The sequence below is a fragment of the Acanthaster planci genome, linkage group LG11 (genome assembly GCF_054643075.1).
Source record: "Acanthaster planci isolate LZ-2023a linkage group LG11, COTS_SCS, whole genome shotgun sequence".
In the NCBI taxonomy this organism is placed as follows: Eukaryota; Metazoa; Echinodermata; class Asteroidea; order Valvatida; family Acanthasteridae; genus Acanthaster; species Acanthaster planci.
The window spans coordinates 13,697,896-13,721,344 of record NC_141787.1 but is presented as its reverse complement, the minus strand read 5'-3'; the positions used below and the strand labels follow the sequence as shown (position 1 = coordinate 13,721,344).

The window sequence follows — 23,449 nt, the reverse complement described above, 5'->3', positions numbered from 1 at the left end:
ATCAGATAAGATGCTAGAAGATCTCCCCGCGAGTACGCGTAACTCTTTTAAAGTGTCTCAAAAACTAGACGACCTACCCGATAGGATCAATTGCTTAGTTAAACCGGCTTTTACCGATAAAAGTAGGATATATGTTAAGATCGACTATGATGCCTCTTTGGTGGATAAGTCGTTTAAAGAAATCGATCGCGCTCTTTTTGTAAATAAAAAATGTCACGCGGTCTCTTTGATCTCTCTTAGAGACATTTATTTTGGTGCCCACGGTTCACTTTCTTGCGGAGCGAGCGTTAGATATCGAGTCACGGCGACTATGCTCACGGTTAAAGAAAAACCTTGCTTTTGGGAAGCGTTAGGGGAGAATGAAAGTGAGTGAAAGTGACTAAAGAAAAGCTAGGGGGGAATGAAAGCGAGTGAAAACGAGTATTATCAAAATTTAACCTTGGTTATTCCTCGGCATAACCGGGGTTAATTTTTTTTTATTTGAAATAAATAAACCCTTATATAAAATGACTGATGCGGAACTTTGTCAATTGCTGAATCTAAAGGAAGTACACATAGCGGGATCACAAAAACAAAGTCAACCCATACTCGCTTGTAACCACCAAATAGTTGAAATAGATGAAAGAAACGCTTGTAAACATTGTGGCCTAATTTTTGGGTGGGTTTCTTCGTACACCCCCGCAGATATGGGAGATCGATATTATAAGCATCACGTTTGGAAAAAACCCAAGCCGCCAAAATCGAGAAAAACCCTACAAAATATAACATTTGTTTTAAAAACGGGGAAGCGGGTGAAATAGAATATAAGTTAAACCAAGTTTTAATCGGTAAGATCTCTAGAGGTAAACCGTTGAAGGCTTTAATTGCGGTGTGTTATCAAGACACAACTGGGGAAACTGAATCTAAAGTGAAAGATCTATTTCAAGTTTCGGATAAGCACTGGGAAAACGCCCTCGATAAATTAAACCTAGCCAAACAAGACGTATAGATTGACCAAACAAGATTTTTCAAAACGTATATAATAAAACGGAGACTCACACGTTTTACTTTAACCGTCGACTTATTTTTCCAAATTAAATAGACCGCAAGCGCTCCAATCGCCAATCCACCAAATATCAAGTGTCTGTTCTCTGTAACCGTTTGATAAATTTTATTTTCTGAGCTGAAGTTTTGGTTGCTCTCTTCGCTCGTTTCGCTCGCTAATCTCATCTTGGCGAGCTGCTGCTTCATCTTTTTGTTATGCTCGGCTAATTTTTTACCTTGTTCTACACGCTTTGGAGTTTTAACGTTTACTTTATTTTTAGTTACCGTCTTGACCGGAGTAACACTCGCTTCGCTCGTCACTTCGTTGTTCGCTGGTGTCGGGTTCGCTTCGTTTGTTGTTGTTGTTGTTGACATCCTCTTTTAATATAACAGAGCTTTTGTTGAATTCTAGATGCTTAGTGGTAATCAACGCGGCTGTAAGAGGTGACAAGTACACACCGTACTTATAACAAACCTCAGTGAGTAGGTGTCCCATCGTTTGACTGATAATCGGGTCGTCGTTTAGGTCTTTGGTCAGCGCTTCTTCAGACGTTAAGTTGACGTTGAACCCAAGTAGATCGATCGGAGTAGCTATACCGAGTAAGCGAGAGTAGAGGCTCAAAATAGCGTTACCTAGAGTTTTAACGATCTCTTTGCCAAATTTAACTTCGTACAAATTGAAAAGCTTCTCTTGGTCTTTGGGTGACAGAGCTTCAATTTCTTTGATCGAATATTCTTTGCCGAGATACTTCTTACTTTCATCTGACGCAACTATCGAACAGAGTCTGTCTTTGACGCTCGCTACGCTCGCTTCGGTTGATTCGCTGCTCGCTCCGCTTCGCTCGGTGAGAATGCTTATGATGTCGTCCATTTTAATAATAAGTACTCTTTAAAGTTGTTGTAGGTGTGCTTTAGGCGTAGATACTCAACTGTGTAGTAAGTTAAGTTAGCTGCTATAACTAGCTGAGCAACTAGCTGTACGTATTATAGCACAGTTATCATTTGTTATAACTAAAATAAAATTAATTATAACCAGGCTGACATAGCCCAGTTATAACAAAGGGTAAGTAAAGTAAAGCAAATAAACAGATAACTGTAGCTAGTTCATAGCAAGTTAACATTAGTTTACCAGTCAGTTGACTCAACTACCTGATCACACTTACGCATTAAATTACACTTACGACAAGCTAGTACGCAATTTGATTTAATGTGACCAATGGAGTTATCCAGCCGCTCGATGGTGCTCAGGTCGTCTTTATTGTCTAAAAACTGTAACTGAACTTTACAGTCGTTATAATAGCAATAGGGGTAATCCTCGATCAGCCCGCGGCAAAAGTCTGTGTCAAACAGTTGTATTTTAGTTTGCAGAAAAAACACTCTCTGGTTGGTTTTCGACGTTACCTCACTTTTGTTCAAAATTTACGCAGCTGCCCAATCAATTTAAAAAGGGTAAAGTAGCTTAGTAGCTGCTTGGGATTTTGTAACATTTTGCGAACTATTTGTACTGAAGACCAGCCCATAGTTTTAGCGCCCACTTACAGGAAAAAAACAAGAGAAGATCCCTTGTAGGAGTGCTCACTATGGTTGGACCATAAAACTCGTGGTTGGAATCACACCATTTTCTTTTCGAAACTTAACCTTTAGGCCTATCATATGAAAACTGCAATCAACTGGTTTCTAATCTGAACGAGAAAAACTGAGACACAATGACTCGAAAGTACGCTTTTGCAGGGAAACAACGGGAATAGGCCGATGCAAAGTTGCTCACGACTCTTTGATTAGTTTCTCGCTGTTTACCTCTCTCCACAGCCACCATTATGTGCCTTTACGTTGGCGGACTATTCGCCTTCACTTAACGAAAGATCCTACCAGAATCGACGCTTAAGATCATAATCTTGTATACAAAGAATCTGAATTGTTAAAACAATATGCTGGAAGGTCTGCTACAACACGTACAGTCCCAAATCCTCCAATTTCAGTGTGATTTTACATACACCCTTTGGAGTTAGGGTTCGATGTACTTCCGGCAGCAGTGTCCCAATTCAAAGAAAATTCTCCGCCAGGCCGAGGCCCATAAAAAGTACCCCTACAGATTCCTTCGAAAAGGGGGGTCTGTTTGGGCCAAGAAAATGGTGGGATCGTGTCAGTATGGCCTAGAATCATCTCTGTAGATTCAGGGGCACCCATCTGGGGGCAAAGCAGACAAAAATGGGATTGAAATTTGTCAGAAGAGTCCGCGCAAGGTGAGGGATGTCATTTGAAAAATGGCCGCTGAGAGGATTTGGAACATTCACTTTTTGGGGGGGTTAGTTTGTTTTGGGCGGATAATTCAAAAATTCATTGGGTTAACCTACTAAAAAGAGAAAATCAAAAGAAATCTGAAGGACCAAATAACACATTTTTTTAGTTTGAGAGGCCTGAGGGACTTCAGTTGCCAGCCATGGGGCTCCAAACGTTGATTTTACACTTTTTTCAATGGAGCTTAAATTCGGCCAGTTCACCCCATACCGTGCATCTTCTTCAGTAAGTGCCCCCAGGAACAATCATAGCATTTCTGCGGTTCAACGGCATCTCAGTTTTACTTGAACAATAGAGTGGGGAACCCAATATACTCCTTGAAAAAAGATTCTTTGGGGGTAATCGCATTGTAAAATGAATGCATCACAATAGTACAAAAGAAACAGAAACTGGTGGGAAAAGTGCTGTAAGGCAGCAACGTTAACGGTAGGCACAAGGGGAATACCCTTTAAATACCGTACAGCAATACCTGCACGAAAGGCGTGATCGCATTGTACCATGAAGGAATATATCCGCCACATAAAAGCCGCCTCGCTTTTCAACGATAGCCCAGCATTAACCCTGACGGCACGGTAACGCCGGGATGTAACAGAAGACATATTCCGGGTGCGTCGATCATGGGTGAACCCTGGTAATTAGGCCATAAATATGTCCGCCGAGCTCGTTAATAAAAGTTATACACTCAAAATATTCTATAGTAGAGAGTCCTGAGAGCCATGAAATTGAGGAATTGGAGAAATATGGCACTGAACCCCTCGCCCGGACTCTGGGCATCAAATTCTGAGTAATTTGGGTGCAGTTGGGTCCGAAAATGGCACTCTTTGGCCGTTTTGCAGAGGGATGGTTTTTCAAAATGGCAACTTTTCTGGGCAGGGACATTTTCTTCATTTTAGGGGTGGTCTGCTTCTGGTGAAAATTTCTCAAAAATTCATTGGTCAACCCCCCGAAAATTGAAAGGAAAATGAAAGGGGACATGTCGATCATCGTATTTTTGTGCAGCCTGGACACCTGTGAGAGTTGTGAGTATTTTTAAAATTATTGCAAAGTGTGGGGATATATCATTGCAGTCTATGGGAATTTATTTGTAGTGGTGCACCCTTCATGGTCTATCTGGTACAGTAGTAGGAATTAGCCAATTCTGGACCACACGCCCTTTTCACCCCCTTTCACCCACCACACGCACCGGGGATTCCCACTCACCTTTTGACGCCACTTTTCCTGTAAGCAACTCGTGACTAGCGCCGGGGATTTCCACTTCACTGATCTTGAACATTTGACCCCGGCTGTAAACAACTCGTGACTGGCACCGACCTGCACCAGCAATCGCTCACAAACAAAAAGGGATTTCCCCTTGTTACAAGTCGAGACTTGCCCGACCTGAACTCGTGACCTTGGCTCTGTTTAAAAGCAAAACACGCTTTGTTTACAACCACCTTAAATAAATGCTATTATATATAAAAATAATAGTATTTAAAAGAACATGTTGAATAAAACCGAGAAAGATTTTAGAAACCTAATTATAAATAGAACCATGTCAAGTCAAATATATCGTCTCAAATGACTACGAGCGCCTGAATGCTGGCAACCGCAACCCAAAAGTTACCTATGGCCCCTTTGATCCTAAATATTTAGTCATTTTAAGACCAACAAAATGTTTTTCTAAGATCGCTTATCACCACGAGGGGCAAAACAAACAACTGTTGATTAGACTCGAAGACCCTTGTTACGGTGTCAACCCAGTTTACAAATATGGTACTAAGGAACCTACTGGTCAAGATCAAATTTGTTATCAGATATCTCCCGAGACTGAATCGTTGCTATTACGTGTAAATGACGAAGTTCATAATTATTTTGAAAACTTATCAGATAAGATGCTAGAAGATCTCCCCGCGAGTACGCGTAACTCTTTTAAAGTGTCTCAAAAACTAGACGACCTACCCGATAGGATCAATTGCTTAGTTAAACCGGCTTTTACCGATAAAAGTAGGATATATGTTAAGATCGACTATGATGCCTCTTTGGTGGATAAGTCGTTTAAAGAAATCGATCGCGCTCTTTTTGTAAATAAAAAATGTCACGCGGTCTCTTTGATCTCTCTTAGAGACATTTATTTTGGTGCCCACGGTTCACTTTCTTGCGGAGCGAGCGTTAGATATCGAGTCACGGCGACTATGCTCACGGTTAAAGAAAAACCTTGCTTTTGGGAAGCGTTAGGGGAGAATGAAAGTGAGTGAAAGTGACTAAAGAAAAGCTAGGGGGGAATGAAAGCGAGTGAAAACGAGTATTATCAAAATTTAACCTTGGTTATTCCTCGGCATAACCGGGGTTAATTTTTTTTTATTTGAAATAAATAAACCCTTATATAAAATGACTGATGCGGAACTTTGTCACTTGCTGAATCTAAAGGAAGTACACATAGCGGGATCACAAAAACAAAGTCAACCCATACTCGCTTGTAACCACCAAATAGTTGAAATAGATGAAAGAAACGCTTGTAAACATTGTGGCCTAATTTTTGGGTGGGTTTCTTCGTACACCCCCGCAGATATGGGAGATCGATATTATAAGCATCACGTTTGGAAAAAACCCAAGCCGCCAAAATCGAGAAAAACCCTACAAAATATAACATTTGTTTTAAAAACGGGGAAGCGGGTGAAATAGAATATAAGTTAAACCAAGTTTTAATCGGTAAGATCTCTAGAGGTAAACCGTTGAAGGCTTTAATTGCGGTGTGTTATCAAGACACAACTGGGGAAACTGAATCTAAAGTGAAAGATCTATTTCAAGTTTCGGATAAGCACTGGGAAAACGCCCTCGATAAATTAAACCTCGCCAAACAAGACGTATAGATTGACCAAACAAGATTTTTCAAAACGTATATAATAAAATGGAGACTCACACGTTTTACTTTAACCGTCGACTTATTTTTCCAAATTAAATAGACCGCAAGCGCTCCAATCGCCAATCCACCAAATATCAAGTGTCTGTTCTCTGTAACCGTTTGATAAATTTTATTTTCTGAGCTGAAGTTTTGGTTGCTCTCTTCGCTCGTTTCGCTCGCTAATCTCATCTTGGCGAGCTGCTGCTTCATCTTTTTGTTATGCTCGGCTAATTTTTTACCTTGTTCTACACGCTTTGGATTTTTAACGTTTACTTTATTTTTAGTTACCGTCTTGACCGGAGTAACACTCGCTTCGCTCGTCACTTCGTTGTTCGCTGGTGTCGGGTTCGCTTCGTTTGTTGTTGTTGTTGACATCTTCTTTTAATATAACAGAGCTTTTGTTGAATTCTAGATGCTTAGTGGTAATCAACGCGGCTGTAAGTGGTGACAAGTACACACCGTACTTATAACAAACCTCAGTGAGTAGGTGTCCCATCGTTTGACTGATAATCGGGTCGTCGTTTAGGTCTTTGGTCAGCGCTTCTTCAGACGTTAAGTTGACGTTGAACCCGAGTAGATCGATCGGAGTAGCTATACCGAGTAAGCGAGAGTAGAGGCTCAAAATAGCGTTACCTAGAGTTTTAACGATGTCTTTGCCAAATTTAACTTCGTACAAATTGAAAAGCTTCTCTTGGTCTTTGGGTGACAGAGCTTCAATTTCTTTGATCGAATATTCTTTGCCGAGATACTTCTTACTTTCACCTGACGCAACTATCGAACAGAGTCTGTCTTTGACGCTCGCTACGTTCGCTTCGGTTGATCCGCTGCTCGCTCCGCTTCGCTCGGTGAGAATGCTTTTGATGTCGTCCATTTTAATAATAAGTACTCTTTAAATCTGTTGTAGGTGTGCTTTAGGCGTAGGTACTCAACTGTGTAGTAAGTTAAGTTAGCTGCTATAACTAGCTCAGCAACTAGCTGTACGTATTATAGCACAGTTATCATTTGTTATAACTAAAATAAAATTAATTATAACCAGGCTGACATAGCCCAGTAATAACAAAGGGTAAGTAAAGTAAAGCAAATAAACAGATAACTGTAGCTAGTTCATAGCAAGTTAACATTAGTTTACCAGTCAGTTGACTCAACTACCTGATCACACTTACGCATTAAATTACACTTACGACAAGCTAGTACGCAATTTGATTTAATGTGACCAATGGAGTTATCCAGCCGCTCGATGGTGCTCAGGTCGTCTTTATTGTCTAAAAACTGTAACTGAACTTTACAGTCGTTATAATAGCAATAGGGGTAATCCTCGATCAGCCCGCGGCAAAAGTCTGTGTCAACAGTTGTATTTTAGTTTGCAGAAAAAACACTCTCTGGTTGGTTTTCGACGTTACCTCACTTTTGTTCAAAATTTACGCAGCTGCCCAATCAATTTAAAAAGGGTAAAGTAGCTTAGTAGCTGCTTGGGATTTGTAACATTTTGCGAACTATTTGTACTGAAGACCAGCCATAGTTTTAGCGCCCACTTACAGGAAAAACACAAGAGAAGATCCCTTGTAGGAGTGCTCACTATGGTTGGACCATAAAACTCGTGGTTGGAATCACACCATTTTCTTTTCGAAACTTAACCTTTAGGCCTATCATATGAAAACTGCAATCAACTGGTTTCTAATCTGAACGAGAAAAACTGAGACACAATGACTCGAAAGTACGCTTTTGCAGGGAAACAACGGGAATAGGCCGATGCAAAGTTGCTCACGACTCTTTGATTAGTTTCTCGCTGTTTACCTCTCTCCACAGCCACCATTATGTGCCTTTACGTTGGCGGACTATTCGCCTTCACTTAACGAAAGATCCTACCAGAATCGACGCTTAAGATCATAATCTTGTATACAAAGAATCTGAATTGTTAAAACAATATGCTGGAAGGTCTGCTACAACACGTACAGTCCCAAATCCTCCAATTTCAGTGTGATTTTACATACACCCTTTGGAGTTAGGGTTCGATGTACTTCCGGCAGCAGTGTCCCAATTCAAAGAAAATTCTCCGCCAGGCCGAGGCCCATAAAAAGTACCCCTACAGATTCCTTCGAAAAGGGGGGTCTGTTTGGGCCAAGAAAATGGTGGGATCGTGTCAGTATGGCCTAGAATCATCTCTGTAGATTCAGGGGCACCCATCTGGGGGCAAAGCAGACAAAAATGGGATTGAAAATTTGTCAGAAGAGTCCGCGCAAGGTGAGGGATGTCATTTGAAAAATGGCCGCTGAGAGGATTTGGAACATTCACTTTTTGGGGGGGTTAGTTTGTTTTGGGCGGATAATTCAAAAATTCATTGGTTAACCTACTAAAAAGAGAAAATCAAAAGAAATCTGAAGGACCAAATAACACATTTTTTTAGTTTGAGAGGCCTGAGGGACTTCAGTTGCCAGCCATGGGGCTCCAAACTTGGTTGATTTTACACTTTTTTCAATGGAGCTTAAATTCGGCCAGTTCACCCCATACCGTGCATCTTCTTCAGTAAGTGCCCCCAGGAACAATCATAGCATTTCTGCGGTTCAACGGCATCTCAGTTTTACTTGAACAATAGAGTGGGGAACCCAATATACTCCTTGAAAAAAGATTCTTTGGGGGTAATCGCATTGTAAAATGAATGCATCACAATAGTACAAAAGAAACAGAAACTGGTGGGAAAAGTGCTGTAAGGCAGCAACGTTAACGGTAGGCACAAGGGGAATACCCTTTAAATACCGTACAGCAATACCTGCACGAAAGGCGTGATCGCATTGTACCATGAAGGAATATATCCGCCACATAAAAGCCGCCTCGCTTTTCAACGATAGCCCAGCATTAACCCTGACGGCACGGTAATGCCGGGATGTAACAGAAGACATATTCCGGGTGCGTCGATCATGGGTGAACCCTGGTAATTAGGCCATAAATATGTCCGCCGAGCTCGTTAATAAAAGTTATACACTCAAAATATTCTATAGTAGAGAGTCCTGAGAGCCATGAAATTGAGGAATTGGAGAAATATGGCACTGAACCCCTCGCCCGGACTCTGGGCATCAAATTCTGAGTAATTTGGGTGCAGTTGGGTCCGAAAATGGCACTCTTTGGCCGTTTTGCAGAGGGATGGTTTTTCAAAATGGCAACTTTTCTGGGCAGGGACATTTTCTTCATTTTAGGGGTGGTCTGCTTCTGGTGAAAATTTCTCAAAAATTCATTGGTCAACCCCCCGAAAATTGAAAGGAAAATGAAAGGGGACATGTCGATCATCGTATTTTTGTGCAGCCTGGACACCTGTGAGAGTTGTGAGTATTTTTAAAATTATTGCAAAGTGTGGGGATATATCATTGCAGTCTATGGGAATTTATTTGTAGTGGTGCACCCTTCATGGTCTATCTGGTACAGTAGTAGGAATTAGCCAATTCTGGACCACACGCCCTTTTCACCCCCTTTCACCCACCACACGCACCGGGGATTCCCACTCACCTTTTGACGCCACTTTTCCTGTAAGCAACTCGTGACTAGCGCCGGGGATTTCCACTTCACTGATCTTGAACATTTGACCCCGGCTGTAAACAACTCGTGACTGGCACCGACCTGCACCAGCAATCGCTCACAAACAAAAAGGGATTTCCCCTTGTTACAAGTCGAGACTTGCCCGACCTGAACTCGTGACCTTGGCTCTGTTTAAAAGCAAAACACGCTTTGTTTACAACCACCTTAAATAAATGCTATTATATATAAAAATAATAGTATTTAAAAGAACATGTTGAATAAAACCGAGAAAGATTTTAGAAACCTAATTATAAATAGAACCATGTCAAGTCAAATATATCGTCTCAAATGACTACGAGCGCCTGAATGCTGGCAACCGCAACCCAAAAGTTACCTATGGCCCCTTTGATCCTAAATATTTAGTCATTTTAAGACCAACAAAATGTTTTTCTAAGATCGCTTATCACCACGAGGGGCAAAACAAACAACTGTTGATTAGACTCGAAGACCCTTGTTACGGTGTCAACCCAGTTTACAAATATGGTACTAAGGAACCTACTGGTCAAGATCAAATTTGTTATCAGATATCTCCCGAGACTGAATCGTTGCTATTACGTGTAAATGACGAAGTTCATAATTATTTTGAAAACTTATCAGATAAGATGCTAGAAGATCTCCCCGCGAGTACGCGTAACTCTTTTAAAGTGTCTCAAAAACTAGACGACCTACCCGATAGGATCAATTGCTTAGTTAAACCGGCTTTTACCGATAAAAGTAGGATATATGTTAAGATCGACTATGATGCCTCTTTGGTGGATAAGTCGTTTAAAGAAATCGATCGCGCTCTTTTTGTAAATAAAAAATGTCACGCGGTCTCTTTGATCTCTCTTAGAGACATTTATTTTGGTGCCCACGGTTCACTTTCTTGCGGAGCGAGCGTTAGATATCGAGTCACGGCGACTATGCTCACGGTTAAAGAAAAACCTTGCTTTTGGGAAGCGTTAGGGGAGAATGAAAGTGAGTGAAAGTGACTAAAGAAAAGCTAGGGGGGAATGAAAGCGAGTGAAAACGAGTATTATCAAAATTTAACCTTGGTTATTCCTCGGCATAACCGGGGTTTAATTTTTTTTTATTTGAAATAAATAAACCCTTATATAAAATGACTGATGCGGAACTTTGTCACTTGCTGAATCTAAAGGAAGTACACATAGCGGGATCACAAAAACAAAGTCAACCCATACTCGCTTGTAACCACCAAATAGTTGAAATAGATGAAAGAAACGCTTGTAAACATTGTGGGCCCTAATTTTTGGGTGGGTTTCTTCGTACACCCCCCGCAGATATGGGAGATCGATATTTATAAGCATCACGTTTGGAAAAAACCCAAGCCGCCAAAATCGAGAAAAACCCTACAAAATATAACATTTGTTTTAAAAACGGGGAAGCGAATAGAATATAAGTTAAACCAAGTTTTAATCGGTAAGATCTCTAGAGGTAAACCGTTGAAGGCTTTAATTGCGGTGTGTTATCAAGACACAACTGGGGAAACTGAATCTAAAGTGAAAGATCTATTTCAAGTTTCGGATAAGCACTGGGAAAACGCCCTCGATAAATTAAACCTCGCCAAACAAGACGTATAGATTGACCAAACAAGATTTTTCAAAACGTATATAATAAAATGGAGACTCACACGTTTTACTTTAACCGTCGACTTATTTTTCCAAATTAAATAGACCGCAAGCGCTCCAATCGCCAATCCACCAAATATCAAGTGTCTGTTCTCTGTAACCGTTTGATAAATTTTATTTTCTGAGCTGAAGTTTTGGTTGCTCTCTTCGCTCGTTTCGCTCGCTAATCTCATCTTGGCGAGCTGCTGCTTCATCTTTTTGTTATGCTCGGCTAATTTTTTACCTTGTTCTACACGCTTTGGATTTTTAACGTTTACTTTATTTTTAGTTACCGTCTTGACCGGAGTAACACTCGCTTCGCTCGTCACTTCGTTGTTCGCTGGTGTCGGGTTCGCTTCGTTTGTTGTTGTTGTTGACATCTTCTTTTAATATAACAGAGCTTTTGTTGAATTCTAGATGCTTAGTGGTAATCAACGCGGCTGTAAGTGGTGACAAGTACACACCGTACTTATAACAAACCTCAGTGAGTAGGTGTCCCATCGTTTGACTGATAATCGGGTCGTCGTTTAGGTCTTTGGTCAGCGCTTCTTCAGACGTTAAGTTGACGTTGAACCCGAGTAGATCGATCGGAGTAGCTATACCGAGTAAGCGAGAGTAGAGGCTCAAAATAGCGTTACCTAGAGTTTTAACGATGTCTTTGCCAAATTTAACTTCGTACAAATTGAAAAGCTTCTCTTGGTCTTTGGGTGACAGAGCTTCAATTTCTTTGATCGAATATTCTTTGCCGAGATACTTCTTACTTTCACCTGACGCAACTATCGAACAGAGTCTGTCTTTGACGCTCGCTACGTTCGCTTCGGTTGATTCGCTGCTCGCTCCACTTCGCTCGGTGAGAATGCTTTTGATGTCGTCCATTTTAATAATAAGTACTCTTTAAATCTGTTGTAGGTGTGCTTTAGGCGTAGGTACTCAACTGTGTAGTAAGTTAAGTTAGCTGCTATAACTAGCTCAGCAACTAGCTGTACGTATTATAGCACAGTTATCATTTGTTATAACTAAAATAAAATTAATTATAACCAGGCTGACATAGCCCAGTTATAACAAAGGGTAAGTAAAGTAAAGCAAATAAACAGATAACTGTAGCTAGTTCATAGCAAGTTAACATTAGTTTACCAGTCAGTTGACTCAACTACCTGATCACACTTACGCATTAAATTACACTTACGACAAGCTAGTACGCAATTTGATTTAATGTGACCAATGGAGTTATCCAGCCGCTCGATGGTGCTCAGGTCGTCTTTATTGTCTAAAAACTGTAACTGAACTTTACAGTCGTTATAATAGCAATAGGGGTAATCCTCGATCAGCCCGCGGCAAAAGTCTGTGTCAACAGTTGTATTTTAGTTTGCAGAAAAAACACTCTCTGGTTGGTTTTCGACGTTACCTCACTTTTGTTCAAAATTTACGCAGCTGCCCAATCAATTTAAAAAGGGTAAAGTAGCTTAGTAGCTGCTTGGGATTTGTAACATTTTGCGAACTATTTGTACTGAAGACCAGCCATAGTTTTAGCGCCCACTTACAGGAAAAACACAAGAGAAGATCCCTTGTAGGAGTGCTCACTATGGTTGGACCATAAAACTCGTGGTTGGAATCACACCATTTTCTTTTCGAAACTTAACCTTTAGGCCTATCATATGAAAACTGCAATCAACTGGTTTCTAATCTGAACGAGAAAAACTGAGACACAATGACTCGAAAGTACGCTTTTGCAGGGAAACAACGGGAATAGGCCGATGCAAAGTTGCTCACGACTCTTTGATTAGTTTCTCGCTGTTTACCTCTCTCCACAGCCACCATTATGTGCCTTTACGTTGGCGGACTATTCGCCTTCACTTAACGAAAGATCCTACCAGAATCGACGCTTAAGATCATAATTTTGTATACAAAGAATCTGAATTGTTAAAACAATATGCTGGAAGGTCTGCTACAACACGTACAGTCCCAAATCCTCCTTAGCTTTTTGGTATATTGTTGTGACATACTATTTTTATATAATACTATTCTTATTTACTATTCTTATTTTATTTTAAAAAGAAAAGAAAACGCGATTAAGGATACACCGACCGTAAAAAAAGGTCTTCGTATTTTCACTTTGGGTCTCTAAAACCATATCACCGATGTGATCTATATCTGCATGCATATCACCCAGCATCTGCTCGATATTACTTAGGTCTGCTTGAATTTCCGACAATTGATCTTTAACTTGATCTTTATTTTCGCTATTCATTTAATTTAATTTAACCTTATTTTAAAAATGGCTAGTGCTTTAATGATGGTGGGAGGAGCGATAGTAAACGCTTTGGCATTCACGGGCTCAAATTTTTTATTTAGCAGTTTATCAAAAAGTAAAGTCGACGAAGAACGAAAGCGTCACGACCTCGCGTTGGAGCAATTGGCGCAAGCGAAGGAATCCTGGGAACAAAACTGCGTACACATGTTAGACTTTTTAAACGAACGAATGCGACAAGAACGCGCGAGTCAGCAAACATTTGTAAACGTGGATCACGCCGTTACCACCAGAGCCTAAGTTGTCCGATTTTTACGAGCCTACCGAGGATCAAAAAATTCGCGAGTTTGTTTGGATTATATCCGGACGGCCTTGGTGGGGTTGTTAGCTTAGCGATTTGCATAACTTATTTTAAAATGGAGAGAGAATTTTCAAAACTATTTTACAGCCCACAGGGTTACTGGAGAGGAGAAAGCGCGGTCGATCATCTACACGAAAAGACCAGTGCTGACAAATCAGTTATTAGAAACTGGCTAAAAAAGCAGGCCGTTTGGCAAATATATTTACCAAAAGCACATTACGTACCCAGACCTACAATGTTGCAATCAGAATCGGTCGAACCTAATTGCGCGCATCAAATGGACATACTTTATTTACCCTGGGACCGAGTTAAAAGAAAACCGTTTAAGTACGCTTTGCCGGGGTAGACGTGGGTTCGCGGTATAAAGAAGCCGAGCCGTTGACCAGTAAAACCGCCGAACATGTAACCGAAGCGACCAAGAAAATTTACGAGCGATCACCTCTGACCTGGCCCAAATTCGTAATGGTAGACTCGGGATCTGAATTCAAAGGTGACTTCAAACGGTTAATGACAAAAAATAAAGTACAAATTCAAGTGGGTGAGCCTGGGGTACACAGATCTCAAGGAATCGTGGAAAGGTTTAACCGCACTTTAGCCGAGCGTTTATTCGGTCATCAATACGCTCAAGAAATGATAAACGTGGGTGAACGAAACGTGGAATGGGTGGAGCGTTTGCCTCAGGTCGTGAAATCGTTAAACGAGGAAAAAACGCGGTTAATCGATGCCGTTCCTGCAGAAGCCGTCAAATTAGCGAGCGGAGTGAAACAAGCACCGAGTGCACCTGTAAGAACCACCCAAAGAGAACTTCCTCCAGACGTGGTCGTTAGGTACCTCTATTACCCGGGCGAGCAAGAGGGAGGCACCGTCAGAAGGGCGACGGATCCGATCTTGGCCGTGGACGTCTATCAATTGAAAAGCGCACGAGTCAATTTAAACGAGTGAAAGGCAAGAGGGTAAAAACGGGTCCAACTTTGTTCTATTTATTAAACGGATCAAATAGGAGTTTTGTCAAAGAGGAACTTCAGGTAGTACCCGAAGACACCGAATTACCGAATTAGCTTAGGTTCGCTTCGGTAATACCCGCTTCGCTCGCTTCGTTGTTGATTAGCTTGGGTTCGCTTCGATTCGCTTATGTCCGTAAGCTAACGTATCGATTCCATTTGATAATATGTAGCGCTTTGTATCTAAAGGTGATAGACTAAGTTTCTGTTGAGAGACCGTGAACATTCGATGTTTGTCCGATCTAAATAATTGTTGTTTATTGAAATAAGAAACCCAGTCAAATAGGCAGCTTTTATTCATCTCGTGGGTTAACCGTTTCTCGGTTACTACTTTGGAGACCCCTTTCGCCTTCTTTAAATTATGATCGACCGTCAGAATCGAATACATTTTTGGTCTGATGAAAACGGCTTCTAAAATTGTTTTGCCACCAAATTCTTCTTTCAATTTGCCTATGACTTTTTTATTTTTGGTGCTGTAAAGTTGATGATTGGGCGGGTAATTACTAAAGTCAAATAATGAACGATTTTTACTCAGATAGTCGACCAAGGAATGTTCGCTTCGTTCGATCTGAACTAATAGAGAATCAGTGTCTGAATAAAGTAAGCGTACCCCCTCACCAAAATTGGCTTTTAGTTCGTTGTAATAAAAATCGTACATCAACGTTTTGGAGATATCGAGAATACTTACACCGCAATAGATTGGCTTATTTAATTTTGTTTTGGTTCGGTACATCTCCACAAACGAAAGCTTGCACTCCTCAAATGGTACTGTCGATTTGTAATTCGGTTTATAAGTTAATTTTCTGTACTTATCGGAATCCTGTACGTCCCTCAGTAAATGACCGTCAATTCGATATCTGACATTTTCCATCGTCTTGCCAAAGACCGAGTTGTTCATCAATTTGAAAAAGTCTTTCTCAAAATCAGACTTGGCCAATTTGGGCAATTTCGTGTTTTTGTCAATATAGGCCTAGCTTTTCATCCACGGCTTTTGACGAAATTTTAATACTCGGTGAACTTCTTTGATCCACAACCCGAGTTTGAGATATTTTTGCAATGTAAGATAATGGCACACATATTTTCGTTTGGTGTCCAAAGTAGCCACGAGTTTGTCTACCGAGGTCGCTTCGCTCGCTACTCCATTGCTAATTAAATTTTGTTGATAGCTCGAAAGCCATTCGTTTGTACCGACATATTTTCGGGCGCAAGTGGAAAGTCATTATGTTTGTCATGGTGACGTTCTGGGTAATCCATAGTAATCTCAAACATGTAACCGTAGTCGTCAGTTAGTCGCAACTCTTGGATGTAATAGTAAGTAAATTTTTCTAAGTCTGTTTCCCAGGTAAATTCCCCTACAGGCAGATATTTGCTCATCGCCCAGCCGTATAAATTATTTGCGTCAAAATAGGCCTACATGATCTGTGACTCTGGCTTATTTGGGTCGTAATCAGGTAGTTCTGGATTATTGGCCTTTGCATATCGCTTTGCACCCACACTCGAAATACCACCTCTTTTTGCCCTTTCAAAGAACAAGTGCTTGTCAATGTCTGTCAGTAGTTCCAATTGTATACCGGAATGCTTTAACAATGCATCCCACGACAGGCCCGGTGACGTATAATAGTTGGCTGGGTCAAGGCCGTAGTGTTGTTTACAGACTTTACGGAAGTTCTCAAAAACAGCCGCTAGCAATAACACGTCCGTTTCCATGTATAGGTCGTGGTAGTCGCCTGGGTTTTTACAACCAAAGCCTTGCCATACTGTTTTTGCACGAGCGTATTCTTGCTCGGTTATTCCTCCCTGCTTCAGAGAGCTATAGAAAGCGTCTACTGGCGGGAGTTTCCTCTCTTGGAATCGATTAAATGAGTCTATATACTCATAGGGGTAAATTCCCTTTTCCAACAATAAATGACTGTTATTTGGAAACCTTTCACAAAGTAAGTTAAAATCATCGGGTGAACAATTTTTAACCAACCGATCTAGCGAAGCCGCCATGAAATGAAATGTGTCTAAAAATCTGAGTTGGCCAAAAGAAAACGAAATGTAATTTTCAGTATTTTTAGCGATCAACTTAATTGATTTCCCGTAAAATTTGTGGGCGCCTTGCATGATTAAATGTGCGTCATATTTTTCTAAATTATGTAAGATCACCGGAATGGGTGTTTGATCGACCACTATTCTTAACTTGAGATTACAACTGGCGTGCGCATGGCCTCGGTACTTCCCCGTCACGTGGCAATGATCCCTAACCTTTCTAAAATTATTGATGGGCTTTTTGCAATCTAAACATACCCATTCTCTGAACCCAGCTTCATTTTTATGACAGAAATCAAGTTTGTCAGATTTTGTTTTTGGTTCATTTGGAATATCACACTGACAATGAGCTTCGTTCGCTTTCGCTCGATCTATTAACTTTTCGCAGATCCAACAGCGATTACAATTTTCGTAGATTTTTTGTAACTCGGGTGACCAGATCAACTTTGCCTTGTTTTTAAACATTTCGTTGATCTTCTTGGTTTCCTGAGAAAGTGACCCTACAAAATTAACAGCCGCGTCTTGACCTCTGTACGTCTTTTGGCTAGTGCAAACTCCATCGCATCTGACGACCGCGTATGAGTAGCCACAAGGCTTGTGAATCTGTGTTTTGACCGTGTTTGTATCTGTCGGCGGTAGTTTTTCTAAAACAGACTCAAAATCGGCGTAAATGACAAAAGGCGCGTCTTGTTTATTTTTGTAATTTGTGAACTTGAGTATATTCTCGCCTTTGACCGGCAACTCGACCGTACACATGGGAACGTTTAATCCTTGACAATCTTCGTTGTGTCTGGTTAACTTTTCTTCCGTTTGGAAATGCGACATGCAATTGAAACACCAGTGTTTCTTATGCTCATGATGATCGATATCACTCGTCAACCGAGAAAAGTTTTTAATCCAACAATAGTGATTTTCGTCATCTCGGGTAAAATAAAGTAAATTGATCGGTTCTTCTGGGCGCTTGCTTTTGTAAAGAATGTAAAGACCGTCTTTTTTTGTTGTAACCAAACACATTAACCCTAACCCTCCTCAATCCTTCACCTGTTGGAGGATTGAGGAGGGTTAGGGTTAATCGCCAACTTATTTTGTGATTCGATACGTGGGATCTGAGATATGGGTGTTGGAAAGCTTATGTTTGTAAAATTTAAACCATCTGACGCCTTCGGCATGTAAGTTGAAGGCCGCTCGTCATGTATTTTATATTTTGGATTTGTTTCTAGCTGACTTTTGACGTCGTCTGAATATAACTTTAAAGCTGCCCGCAACGCCCATCTGATACATTCTTGATCTTTATTTTGGAAGTTTATGATTGCTTTTTTGTCTAACAGTTCCTTAGGCAAAGGAATGTTAGAAGAACCCGCTGGATTATATTTAACCACGTTGATGTAAAAAGCGACAACTTTGTCAAAGATCCAACCCGAGCCTTTTTGTGTATGAGCCTCCACCTCTTTTATTTGTTTTTCCCTCTGTTCAGTGAGTGCGTTTTTAACGTCGGCTTTATTTGCGACGGCATCGTTGTCGCTCGGTAAGGGGAATACGCCAAATTCAGTTTTTTCAGGTTTTTCCAATCTAAACTGAACTTTTAGAGTCGTTTGCAATTTGTACGAACCAATTTCTTTTAGTTTTTCCAAAGCTTTTTTCTCGATGACAGTTTTGTAAAAATCAAAAAAGTGTATCAAATCGTATTCAAAGAAACGGGGTATCAATTCCCAATTGCGAAAATTACCCTGAAAGCGCCTGACGTTTCTAATGTCGACTTCCGCAATTTCCTCTGGCTGAGTGTAAGCTTTAATCGCTTCAATAAAGTCCTGTTTGACGTATCTGTCTTTGTTTGCATAAGGAATATTATATTTTTGTACCGTTTTCAACAGCTGCCGATATGACTGACGCGGGAGATATCTAAATTGTTTTTGATCCTCTTTGACAGCGTTTATTAGTTCAAATCGTGTATGATGTTTATTTTTAGGTGCCGGTAGCAGAATGTTATACTGTTTGACAAAATCTTCTAAAAACGCCTTCTTAAATCGGGTAAAAAATTTTAGTATTGGTCTGTGTAGAAGGTTGCTCATGTCTCTATTTATATATAGGTTTCTAAAATTTTTAGCATTTTTTCTATCGACTTGACTTGACATGTTTTTTTATATATTGATATTTTAATATATAGGTCATTTATTTAAGGCGGTTGTAAATATAGCGTGTTTTGCTTTGAACAGAGCCATGCTTTAAGTAGACGTCACGAGTTCAGGTCGGGCAAGTCTCGACTTGTAGCAAGGGGAAATCCCTTTTTGTTTGTGATTGCTGGTGCAGGTCGGTGCCAGTCACGAGTTGTTTACAGCCGGGGTCAAAAGCTCAAGGTCAGTGAAGTGGAAATCCCCGGCGCTGGTCACGAGTTGTTTACAGGCAAAGTGAGCCGGGGTCAAAAGGTGAGTGGGAATCCCCGGTGCGTGTGGTGGGTGAAAGGGGGTGAAAAAGGGCGTGTGGTCCAGAATCGGCAAACCCTACTACTGGTACTACTTTTCACCTTCGCGACCTCGGTGATCGCGATGAACTCAACGGGGGACGCCTGTGATGTGTGCGAGTGTATTGAGCATCTGCACGCCGTCATATGTACAGGCAAAGGCCTCAGGGGACTACCCTCGGGCATTCCCAATGACACTGTGTCAGTATGGTTAAAGTATCACGGTGGTGGTTTAGCCCAGCAAGGGTCTGCAAACTATGATCAGTGGAAAAGCAAACAAATTTTTCCACAATTATATGTCAAGCAGCCACCAAAGCAGCAAATGACAGTAATTCGTGTGCTGCTAATCACGAAATGAAAATTAGGCCTACCTCCTTGTACCAAAGTGGAAAGAAATTGAAGCAAAGCATTTTTCCTCCGCCGGTTCTTTTAAGACCAACGGTATTCCCGCAGGCGATCTCTTTGCATGGTCCAACCGCACATAATGTTACTCAATCTAAATGTTCGGGAAAGCTAGTAGATGTATTTAATATGGCCAGTGATCCCGAAGGAGAAATTTTTATCTTTAATTTTGAAGCGCCGTTGTTCGAAAACCTACTACAGTAGACAACTGCGTTTTCTCGGGCTTTCACATGAAAAAAGTGTTGCAAGGCGCAGATATCTGACTTATTTTTGCTTTGCATTGAAGTCCCTGTTTCTTTCTCAACAGCGAACTGGGAGAATATTTCTTGCATGAGATACCTTACGACGGTTTGTTGGAATTGAAGTCCCTGTATAAGATGTAAGTTTTTAATTCAATTGGGTACTACCCAAAATAATTTTTGTTTTTGACGAAAATCATGGTACGAGTGGTTACTTGCATCATGTACATCATTTATGAATGCCTTTGGAATCAGAACTTCAGACCAAGTTTTCAAAACAACTTTGTCCAACAATTTTACTGCAGTTATTTCAAACACACGTCTATCCATGATGATTATGTTAAACGTGCCTCATTCGAGCAGGTACTTAGTCAACCGCTAGGCCCGCTATGTAAGCCAACCAACGGGACGGTCTCTTAAAACCAATAGAAATTGAATTTATCGGTCTTCTTGAAACTGGTACATTTTTTTGTTCTTCTCATGGAGTAGGAGTTTTTTCCCCGTGTTTTCCATTTAATTTGGCCTTGTCCGTTTAACTGCCCTTTTCTTTCCCGGGAAAACCTTTACCATGTATTCCCACTTTGGACAATTTTCATTCTACATTCCACTGACGCCTCCCAACATTTCACTACGAGGGTTGGTGGTAATAAGAGATGCTGTACCGTTTGGCTTCCTTTTCATCTCCAGAAACCTTACTAGCAACCTGATCGAGAAACCCTTTGAATTGCCAGAGTCCGTTAGAATAGTGTAAGTAAAATGTGACATGGTTATAAGCTACTGCACAAAGTAATAACATTTTGTTGTTCGTATCATATACCTTCGACCTCGAGAAGTATGACCTTCCTTTGGTCTTTCATGTTCTCTCGGGCAGCATAGTAGACGAGCAGTGGCCTCGTTGCACGTATGTGCATAATATTAATATTAAATGTAATCGTACTGGTACCAAGTAAGCACAAGGGATTTATTACCAGAAAAACAATCAACAACTCAGTACACTGGGAAACAAGAGGTAATCAGACCATAACAAAGAATTGAACTAACGTCTGTTACCTGTTTGATTATGTTTCTGTACGGAGTGAATTTACGCCACCAAAATGCGTTCTCAAGTTCATGTAAATGCCTTCGGTGAACACAATAAATTTATCGCCATCTTAATGCTTTATGCCCATGATTTTCCATACAAGTACAGCCAGGGTTGTTGCGATGAGCGGAACCAGACTGGTTTTGGTGCCGCATTCACATCTAAAGCACCAACAATTCGCTTTCGTGTTTTTGCAGTAACGCGTACGGGAATCGATTACAAGACATCAAGCCAATCGTGAAAAATGATATCAATCTACTATTAGCGTAAGTGCAGTATTGAGCCAGAACTATGTTAATTGGTAGTGTCCTCAAATACATCTCGTGTTGTACCGGAATCTAAAAAAAAAAAAAAAAAAACACGTCACCGACCTTTTTTTAGCTCTTAGCAGCGCAGGGCCGTATCAAGTGTTCCGTTTCGCCCCAGCATAACAGCTTCGTAAGCCATTCTCTGATTTACGCATAGGCCTACTATCACCAATTTCATAGAGCTGGGTAGAGTTGAAGCCTCATTACTTCAGGCCTACGTTGCTGTGCTGAACAAAGGGTAAAGCTTCAACAACTGGAAATTCTGTGAAAACCGTGAAGCTATTAAGACACTTCACGCGTTTGCCTCTGTTTCACTTTGCTATTTTAAGAGCCCTCAAGTTTTCGTAGGACCCTCAGTTTTCAGAGACCAGGGCACAGCGCCTATGTTGCATATTGACAAAGATGGTTTACAGGGTAAGCTCGGCCACTGGGCATCTTTGTGTACAATGACCTATCAAACACGACAATATGTCATTAAACTCGGCTATAGGGAAGGGTACCGTGACTACAGTGTGCTTATGTAGGCACAGTGTCTATATTGGGCATCAAGGAAGAAACGCAAGTATTCAAGCCAACCCCGGCCACTGGCTAACCAAACTTGCACACACTGTCATTCGTAATGTCCCTAAATGCACCAGTATGCAGTATAACCTACGCAGACATTCTAGTTCAACAGAAAGAAAAGTCGTTGACAACCCTCATTAAACAATTATCCATTTCCAGTTGAATTATTCCTCACTGCCAGGAAAACCTTAAGACCAGTGTAATACACAATTTATCCTTCACCATAGCTGCACCCGTACAGGCAGACAGCACGCCGCCACGCCACGTGCATGTATGCCACCAATACATGGGCCACAAAATCCTACAGCCCTTCACCGCAGTACTCCCTCAATCAACTAATTCCAAATATTACTTTTTAAAATTCTTCATCGCCTCCAATCTGCCATCAAACTAATCACAAGCCGGCGTGACCAGTATGAAGCGGTACTGCGCAATAACGCAATGCAACGCACTCCGCAATTGGTGGAAGACGTACACGCACATGGGATCCGAGGTTGCACTGAACGTTCCCGAAAGGTTATTTTACCACAAGCTACACGAAGCAAGCGTAGATGGTTTACGGGATAGGTCCTTGTGCACATTGCCGAACCATAGAGCTATAGAACCTCTTCACTTGAGAACCAATATAATGTTTAACAACATGCATAATTTAAGGTTACACATAATCAACTTACAAGTGAATCCAATTACGATTGTGTGATTGCACATTTTGTACCTCACGGACTTGGTGAATGTAGACTATACGATACGATTTGACATGGTCCATGCAGCTTGGCAAAAGTATGTAATTCGTTCCAGACCATTTTGTCACTTTTGACCTGAAAAAACGGTTCGTTGGAAAAACGAACCGAATTGATCTTTAAATTTCGGTAAAGTTCGTAAAGTTGTAATCCACTGTGTTTTTTTTTTCTTCTATGAATCCCATTTATCAATCTGTATCTTAACCAGGTCGGGGATGACTTTCCGGTGTTAGCATAAATATTACTCACTATAATTCACTACCGGTATTGTTCATACTTACATGAATAGTTTCTCTTGTTTTCTATGTAATTTTTAATTTAGATTTGATTTAGACACCAAATGTACAGTCTACACTCATTACACAGTAGGTGTAATACATATAGGAGGAAGATCGTCTAGGTATGTTTTCCCTTTTGCAGCGCTTCTCCATATCCCCTAAAATCTCCAAACTATTAGTAAATGCAAATGATCCCAAAAGCTTTAATTTTCATGGATGCAACAGAAAATCAAATAGACATTACAATGCTCAAAGAAACAATGTGGTTAGATAATTAAAAATTTTAACACATCAAAAGCAATACGGTTTAACAAAAGTGTGCCTTTATTGGGTGATGTTAGTGCGTAAGAAAAGTAAGAAAG

At 40.8% G+C, this 23,449-nt stretch overlaps 2 long non-coding RNA genes across 3 annotated transcripts in view; one reads left to right on the top strand and one right to left on the bottom strand.

Annotated features, from left to right (window-relative positions):
• The window catches only part of LOC110981403 (uncharacterized), an 88,307-nt gene that overhangs the window by 21,214 nt on the left and 43,644 nt on the right, over window positions 1-23,449 (bottom strand). The window contains exons 5-7 of one of the 2 annotated variants that reach the window (XR_015427156.1): window positions 9,701-9,897; window positions 4,522-8,386; window positions 2,601-3,210 (exon numbers count right to left, since the gene is read on the bottom strand). The exons of the other annotated variant lie outside the window; for it this stretch is intronic. This is a non-coding gene — a long non-coding RNA (uncharacterized LOC110981403). Of the gene's footprint in view, window positions 1-2,600; window positions 3,211-4,521; window positions 8,387-9,700; window positions 9,898-23,449 lie in introns of those variants that run through there. 2 annotated transcript variants of the gene reach the window in all.
• LOC147797486 (uncharacterized) lies at window positions 20,104-21,512 on the top strand. The gene is made up of 3 exons (XR_015427158.1): window positions 20,104-20,256; window positions 20,804-20,863; window positions 21,395-21,512. It is a non-coding gene; the product is annotated as an uncharacterized LOC147797486 (long non-coding RNA).